At 32.6% G+C, this 7,057-nt stretch overlaps 1 non-coding gene across 1 annotated transcript; it reads right to left on the reverse strand.

Annotated features, from left to right (window-relative positions):
• Nucleotides 1–5,869: 5,869 nt before the first annotated feature.
• On the reverse strand, nucleotides 5,870–5,976 carry LOC133833550 (small nucleolar RNA R71). The gene has a single exon (XR_009892925.1). It is a non-coding gene; the product is annotated as a small nucleolar RNA R71 (small nucleolar RNA).
• Between the last annotated feature and the right edge of the window lie 1,081 nt (nucleotides 5,977–7,057).

Consider the following 7,057-nt stretch of genomic DNA (forward strand, 5'->3'; position numbering starts at 1 on the left):
ATTTAATCAATGGTTGTTGTAATGTCCTCCTAATCCAGGACGATTACACTGTGTGATTTAAATAGTGTTTAACTCGCTAAACGAGTCATTTGGACTTAAACCGTGTAATTAAAACTAACCATAGGTTTAGGTACAAAAAAATTTGGTCAAAAGTCAACCATTTCATTAAAAGAGTTTGAATTCAATACATGTGATCCCAATATAGTTTAAAACAGTTATAACCCAAAAATGTATACAAAATTCGACCTAGGCGGCAAAACCAGGGTCCAACCCTAGTTCCAACTGATAACCTCGACCGTGGCAGACGAGCAGGCTGCATTTGTACACTCTGCCCCTGAAGCTCTCCAACTCATGGTTGGTCCAACTTTGCTTTTCCTTTATCTGCACCATATAGCACCCATGAGTCGAGACTTAGCAAGAAAACATAATCATGCTTATAAGCAATAAATCATTAGATCACAAAGTCATAAATAGCATGCCTAGCAGTAATAACCCTACTCATGCATGTTGTCAATCCAAATAAGTGTCTATAAAGTAAAACTAGGGCCTATTGCCCAATTTCTCATATAACAATCCTTGGAGTTGGCCAAGCGGGTCTGGCTCTTAACATTGCAGACGACCTTAGGGTTGTTCAAGCGTACATCTTGCTGCTTGGTTAGTTCAACCACATCGGTTGGTGCCTAGCACGCTATCGCCGCCTTGACTCATAAGTTGTGTAACGCCCTACTATCCAGGGACCGTTACATTGTGTATTTTAAACAGTGCTAAACTCGCTAACCGACTCATTTGGCTATAATCATGTAACTAAATGTGATTAACAGTTTAGGGTTAAAAAATTTGGTCAAAGATACAACGTTTCACCAAAATGTTTGCTGTATACATTGGGATCCCAAAATATATTTTAAAGGTTAATTACAATAAAAGAGTTATAACTATCCGACCTAAGCGGAAAAATAGGGTTTAACCCTAGTTCCTCTTTAAACCCTCGGTCGTGGTGGTCGAGCAGCCGCATATGTACACATCGTCACCTAAGCTCTCCAACTCAAGGATGGTCCAATTTTCTTTTACCTTTACATGCACAAAATAGCACCCATGAGCCGAAGCTCAGTAAGAAAACTCAAATACATGCTCATAAGCATTTAATAATATGTCATCAAATTATAATAAGCACGCCTAGTAGTAATAACCTTATTCAAGCATGCAGGCAAGTACAAATAAATGTTTATGGAGTCCTGCACCATGCGTAGATGACTAATAAGTCTCTCTGGGGAACTGCGCCCTGAATAGATGACTAATAAGTCTCTCTGGGGAACTGCGCCCTGAATAGATGAATAATAAGTCCCTCTGGGGTTCTGCACCCTAAGCCATGTGACATGTTGATAACTCTACAAAATAGAGTTATTGTACCATAATTTATATGCTAATTGTTGCTTAGTTCTTGAATTTTTAATTGATTTATTAAGTTTTTAAGTAATTTTAAATTTATTAGTCTTATCATGATTTTATATATTTTTGTGTGTTTTTATAGATATTTTATTATAATATGTTGTAGTTTAAATTATTTGTAATTAATATAGTTTAGTTAGAAGTAAAATAAAAGTGCAATTTTGTTGATCTTTATTGATAAATTAAATTAAGTCTTAATTAAGTATTTTCAAATAATTAATATGATTTATTTATAATTGAAAATATTTGATTGTGATTTAATTTATTTTTTTTATGTTGTAGGAATTATGTTGTATCTTTGTTGTGTTTGAAAAATAAAGAGAAAGAAAGGAGAATGGCATTTGTGAAGAGGAAATAGCGAAAAATTGGCACAAGGCCATCTTCCTTCCGCAGGCCCACGCCCAGAAAGGCCCAATGCCTCCTTGCTCCAGCCAACTCCTGCCCAGCTGAACACTTCAGCACCCCACGGATTGGGCCTTCCAGGCCCATACGCCAGCCAGCCAAGACTTCCCCTTCAGCTGATGCCACCAAATGCCTCTTCCAACCCGTGTACTCCTATCATCAGCTGCCTCCATCACACCAATGCCTCCTTGCACCAACCGAACACCAGCCATTCGGCCTTGTAAACAAACCCAGCCGAAACCACCTGCCACCCCAGCCCAAGACATGGGACAGCCGCATGCCCAGCCACCAACAATCATCTTGAGCCCACAATGTCCCCTATGTCCAAAATGCCAACTTTTTACCCATTTTTCTACACATTTTTCACCACAACATCATCATTACACCCTATAATTTAACTCTACATACCATATTAATTTTATTTAATTAATCTAATCAATTTAATTAATTTAAATTGATTATTTTAATAATCTCATTTTGGCTATAAATATGGAATTTCAAGACCATTTTTGGGTGCTTAATTTTTGGGGTTACCATCTTCTTTTCTCTCATTTTCTCTCCACCATTCTTTCTTCCATTTTGGTTTTTTTCTTCAAGAGCATTTGCAAGTTTGTATGTCATTTATTTTGTAATTTATACTCTAGTTATGTGCTTCTAATATTTTTCATAAGATTATTAAGATCATGATGAAGCAACTTGTAACTAGGTGAAATTCCGTTTTTTTAGATTACCAACTTAATTATTCAAATTAAATAATTAATTGTTGAACTGTTACAGAAATGTTTAAACAGACACAAAGACTGTTTGAACAGAAACCAGATATGTTTAAACAGTTTGTGACCAGAAGATAAAAACGAACATAAAGTAAAGAACACACGAATTTTTACGTGGTATCAGCAATCTTTGCAGATTGCTACTAGTCCACGAGGCCACGCCCAGAGAATGAAATTTATTAGAAGAATATCTAAACGATTACAAAACCAAATTGACTTATACAAATAAAGACTCCCTCTTGAATTTGTCGCAACTGTTGTAATCTAAACTCCTAATCAAATTTCTGAAGTGCTAAGATCTTGAACTCCCTTCAAATCATAACACTTGCACTTTTCCTCCCGAAAAGTGACTCACGAACAAGACTTCTTCCGAAGCTTGATGACCAATGTCCAAGTGTGTTCAACCTTCACAATTAACACAAAGAAAAAAATACAGAAGTACACTGTAATAAACCACTAAGAACTTGCTGGACTCAAGTTCTTCACATAATAAAAAGTCTCTCTAAAACTTGAAAATATTTGGAAAATAATACACCAAGAGAGTTGATCGAAAACCAGCGACCTAAGGATGATTATATACTTTTTAGAATCCCTTTAGGTCGTGGAAAACAAATCAGAAATCAAACAGCCAATAAATGGAAAATCTTCCAAAACAGGAAAGTCAGAATCTGTTCAAACAGACTGGCAATCCGTTCAAACAAATTCATTGAACCTGGACAGTTTTTCAACCCAGTTTCCTTAAATAAATAAGGAAACAATATATACATTATCACTGCAATTTGTACACGATTTCTGGGCAACCAAATCAGATCAAAAAATTAAAATAAACACTAATAATTTCCATATAAACTAATTTCAAGAAAGGATATTCTTTTATAGGAAATTATATATTTATTTTATAATCATATATAGAATAATCTGATTATAGAAAACATATCACAACAAAACAGGAAACTACCCATTTTTTAAATTTACCACTCAATATTACAAAACAGGAAACTACCCATTTCGAAAATACTCATTTAATTAATTTTGTCAATATTGTCAAATATGCCAATAAAGGATTTTACACTAGGTAATATTTATGTTGTATGTTGATTTCCCTTGTAATGCAACAAGGTTTATGGATTTTTCTTCTTCATATATGTCTTTCATCTTTAATATCTCATATTTTTTTATTGTTAGATAATATGCACTTTGTTCTTCATTTTGCAAAAACATAATATTCTTTGTGTAAGATGTGTCATTAAATTGTACACATCCATGCTTAGAACAAAAATATTATGTTTTGCCTTATAAATAACGTTATTTGATTTTTTATTGTTTCATTAGATTGATTCACATTAAATACTTTGAAATTATAATTTTTGAAAAGTGAAGAAAAATCCTATCTTTTTAGAAGTAATTTGTGCTTAAAATTATAAATTTATTTGGAAAATGATAATTTGATTTATTTTAACTATCACTAAAACTTGGGAATTAATATACTAATAAATATTATTAAACTTACATTTTGTGGATTCTAGTATCTTAATAATCATTTCTTTTACCACTTATTTTCAAATCATTATTGGTTTATTTTTATTCTCTTAAATAGTTTTATTTTCAATCTTTTATTTTATGTTCATAACATTAAAACTCATCAATCTTTGGAGCTAGGTTAGAATTTATTAATTTTGGTTTAAAATAGTTTTCTTTTTTATTTTAGACAACTCCTTTGGGTTCGATCTCATGCTTACACGAACACTATATTCCATATACGATTCATGCGCTTGCGAGTATAAATTTTTAAAACATACCTGTTTTGGGTCCATCAAGTTTTTGGCGCCGTTGCCGGGGAGTTGCAAGAAAAGAAACAAAATTTATCTCAAGGTTAGTGTATTCTTCTACTAGTTATTTTAATTTTTTGCACTTAAAAAAAAGAGAAAAAAACTATATATACAAAAATATAAAAATATATATATTTATTTATATAAAACTAAAAAAAGATAAAAAGAAAATTTGAGACGGTTCTACCACCCATAAAAAAACACTTGCTTATATTTCTATATTTATTATTTTTTTTAGTTGACGACACTTGTGCCTCCTATCTATCTTTTTAATTTTTATAGTCGATGGCACTTATGCCTCCTAATTTTTTTGTAATTTTATTTATTTTATATCTTTGTTAGTTGACGGCACTTGTGCCTCCTAACCTTTGTTATAATTTTCTTTATTTATCTTGTTGTAGTTTTTATTTTATTTAATTATTGCAAGTTACTAGTTGATGGCAATTTTGCCTCATAGTCTTTTAATTTATGTTTTAGTTGATGGGACTTGTGCCTCCTAATTTTTACCTTATTTTTGTTATGGTTGATGACATGTTATGCTTCTCTACTCTTGCCTAAATTTTAGTCTTATTTAATTTTTGCCTTATTTTTCTTTGTCTTTTATCATATTTTAGTGTAATTGTGAAAAATACTTGGAAAAAAAAAACCTAAATCTTGTCCTTTCACCATAAGCAATTTTTGCTTAAAGGAAATTTGAAAAAAATTCCCAATCTGCCTCTACTAATTAACATCGGGGAGTTGTTAGTAGTGCACGAGTAAGTGGAATCAAATAGGCCTAGGGACAAGTAAACCATAAAAATTATATTGTTGTGAAATCTCTAAAAAAAAAATTAAGTATGCTCTGTGGTTGCGGTTTTAACTGATCTTCCACATCAGAAAATTGCTTGTTTGAGATTATCCTTGTTGCCTTGTTTGTAAAAATTGTATGCATCATTGGGAACGTAACTCTAAAAATCGATTAGTAAAAAGACGTTTATCTTTGTTTGAAATTGAAAGTGTTCGTAAAAATTTGAGCATCATGGAACCAATTGCTAATCCTGTTGATGAAAATGTTGTGCCTGAAAAAACTTTGCTTGAATATTTTGCACCTATTTCATCTAATGCTCTTTCTTGTATTGTTCTTCCAACCACTTCTGCTACTCATTTGAGCTTAAACCAGCAATCATTCAATTGTTGCCATCTTTTTATGGGTTAGATAGAGAGGATCCTTACATGCATGTCAAAGATTTCTTAGAAATTTGCTCAAAATTTAAATTTCAAAAATTTTCTGATGAGTCAGTCAAACTCAGATTGTTTCATTTTTCATTAAAAGACAAATCAAAAGCTTGGTTAAATTCCCTTCCCACGGGGTCTATAACTACATGGGATCAACTTTATAATAAATTCTTGCTGAAAATTTTTCCTATGTCTAAAACGGATAGTCTAAGGAGAGAAATCTCTGAGTTTTTTTAAAAAGATAATGAAGAGTTTTATGAATGTTGGGAAAGATTTAAAGATTTATTATTAAAATGTCCTCATCGTGGTTTTGAAAAATGGAGACTTGTAAAATATTTTTATGATGGTTTGACTCCCTCTAATCGTCAAATGATTCAATCTATGCATACCGGAAAAATTTTAAAATTTAAAGGACAAGAGGCTTGGGACACCCATGAAGATTTGTCTGTCAATTCACAACAAGGGAATTATTTTGATCCTAGGTCTAGGTCAACTAATTCACCAAAAAGAGGACGAAAGTATGAAGTAAAAGAAGAATTAGACTTAAAAACATCCTTAGACAAATTAGCGAGAAAAGTAGAAGCTTTAGCCATAAGCCAAACTATAAACTCCCCAATACAACCAAGAAAAGATGTTTGTTCTATATGTTCTAGTCCTTACCATAATGCCCAATCATGTCCTTCCTACCAAGAAGCCTTTTCTGAGGAGGCCAATGCACTTCATGCTTATAGGAAACCAAATGATAGCCCATTTTCATCCACCTGCAATCCAAATTGGAGAAACCATACGAACTTTTCATGGAGACAAAACCAACCCCAAATGAATCAAGGGCGCCAATACAACACACAAAACAAAACTCATGCCTCACAAAATCAACCATATCCTCAACAAAGGAAACCTTCCTTAGAAGATACTTTACAACAATTTATGCAATCCACTCAACAAATCCTACAAAATCAATCTCAATCAATTACCAAACTCGAGACACAAGTAGGACAACTCGCCACTACTTTAGCTGATAGAGAAAAAGGAACATTCCTTAGTTAACCTATCCCTAATCCAAAAGGTCAATATGAGATAGGAAAGTCTAGTCATAATGGAGAAGTCAAATCAATTTCAACTCTTAGGTCCGGAAAGAACATTGTCAAACCTGATTACATACCCGAGGTTGAAAAAGGAAAAGAAAAGAGTCAGCCTTCTAGTTCTAATGCCAATGACTATTCAAACAAGGAAACTCCAATCCATCCTTTCATTCCAAAAGCCCCATTCCCACAAAGATTACTTCCAACTAAAAAAGGCGGCCAATATAATGACATCTTAGAAGTTTTTAAACAAGTTAGTATCAATAGCCATTTCTTAGATGTCATTAAACAAATTCCTGCCTACTCTAAA

Source organism: Humulus lupulus, chromosome 4, assembly GCF_963169125.1.
Source record: "Humulus lupulus chromosome 4, drHumLupu1.1, whole genome shotgun sequence".
Lineage (NCBI taxonomy): Eukaryota > Viridiplantae > Streptophyta > Magnoliopsida > Rosales > Cannabaceae > Humulus > Humulus lupulus.